This window comes from Octopus bimaculoides, chromosome 19 (genome assembly GCF_001194135.2).
Source record: "Octopus bimaculoides isolate UCB-OBI-ISO-001 chromosome 19, ASM119413v2, whole genome shotgun sequence".
NCBI classification, from domain to species: Eukaryota; Metazoa; Mollusca; class Cephalopoda; order Octopoda; family Octopodidae; genus Octopus; species Octopus bimaculoides.
Window position 1 is genome coordinate 42,905,506 of NC_068999.1, and position 2,310 is coordinate 42,907,815.

Here is a 2,310-nt window from a genome sequence, read left to right on the forward strand (position 1 = left end):
AGAGAGAGAGAGAGAGAGAGAGAGAGAGAGATAGATAGATAGATAGATAGATAGATAGATAGATAGATAGATAAATAGATAGATAGATATTTAGATAGATAGGTTGATAGATAGATGGATAGATATATGTATGTACATATCTTTATACGTAACTGTATATGCATTATATATATATATATATATATATATATATGTGTGTGTGTGTGTGTGTGTGTGTGTGTTTGTGTGATGTATATATGTATGTATATAAATATATGTGTGTGTGTGTGTGTTAGTAGTAATGTTTCTTTTTCACTGGACTGCTCTCTCTTCTCCCTAGAAATGTGTGTCAACAAAACCACACATTTATAGCAAAAGATCACAACAATGCAGAAATCGATATTTGGAAGATAATTTATTGGGGGCGAAGACATTTGAATTTCTACGATTCAATGCATTATCATCATCATCATCATCATCATCATCATCATCATCATCATCTTCACAACTGTCGTCGTCATTATCATCGTAATTGTCGTCGTCGTCGTTATCATAATCATCTTCAACATCATCAACGTTGTCATCACAATGCTCCTGCTCCCCCCTACTCCTGCTTTTCCTACTCCACATCATCATCATCATCATCATCATTATCATCAATAATATCATCATCATCATCATCATCATCATCATCATCACCATCATCGTCGTCATCATCGTCATCGTCATCATCATCATGATAATCAACATGATCATCATCTTCACCATCATCTCGTCATCATCATCATCAATATCATCATCATTATCATCATCATCATCATCATCATCACCATCGTCGCCGTTATCGTCATCATCATCATCACCATCATCATCATCGTCGTCGTCATCATCACCATCATCATCACCATCATCATCATCGTCGTCGTCGTCGTCGTTGTCATCATCATCATCATCATCCTCCTGATCCCTTTGTCCAACTCCACTCAAATATGTGGCAGCAAAACCAGACATTTGGAGAAAAGTGCACACAACTGAGAAATCAATATTTCCAACATGATTTATAGGGGCGAGAGACCTTTCAATTTCCAAGATCCATTCCATCATCGTCATCGTCATCATCATCATCATCATCATCATCATCATGACCATCATCATCATCGTCATCATTATCATCATCTTCATCGTCATCATCGTCGTCGTCGTCGTCATCAACATCATCACCATTATCCTCGTCATCATTACCATTGCTGTTTTCTTCTTCGTCGTCGAAGCCATCATCACTGTCATCATCATCATAATCACAGAGTTCAAACCGAGCAGGTATATTTCTCGCTTTTCTGATCTGTTTCCTTTCTTTTTTTCTTTCTAATTTGTTTTAATTTATCAGAGATCAAATCTACCTTCAGTCAACTTACACTTCTTGCTCTCATAAATGTCCCAAACAAAGTGGTTTAGAGTAACACGATAAGGCAAACACACAGTTATCTCCCCATCGGCTTCGATTCAATCACTCGACTACAGCTATGCGGAGAAGCGCTTGTCGAACAAATCAACCAGCCATTTTTCTTTCCTTCTATTTAAGTTTGGTAGCTTAATAGATCTGTGACTCTTTAAACAAGACTCTTTAACCGCGAGTCTTTAATTGATTCGCTTTGTCCTTTCGACAAGCTCAAATCGCATCCTTATTTAAGAGCAGGATGTGATTCAAGCGAGGTTTGGCCAGGATTTTTTAGAGTTTTATTTCTTCTTTTCTCTTGCAAGTTGAATGACCACGTAGAGCCTGCACCGTTCGTTTACTTTCTTTCATATTTAGTTTTTATTGGTTTGATTACAAGTCGAACGATGCAGAAGCCATACGTCTGGTTTTCTGCCGATTACGACGACCAGGGTCCCAGTTGACCCGATCAACTTAACATCCTGCTCGCGAAATTAAAGTGGCTGAGCACTCCACCGACATTCGTACTCAGAGAGATTCAGCGTGACACAGAATGGGCCAAGGCTGGTCCCAGCAATTCAAAGGGACTGGAGCAAGGTGAAACAAAGTGTTTTGCTCAAGGACACAACGTGCAGCGAGGAATCGAACTAATTACCTTAATATCGTGCGCCGAATGCCCTAACCATTAAGCCACGCGCCTCATGATAACCACTTAATGTAAATTTGAAAATCTTCTAGTATTTAAATTTCGAAATTTATCAATGTAGACTGAGATTAGCGTTGAAGATATAAAGGTATTTTTTACATCGTTCTCCCGTAATAAATGTAGCGATAAATATGATATTTTGTTTAAAACTATTATTAATTCGAAATATGCGTGTTATTGGGTTATTAGA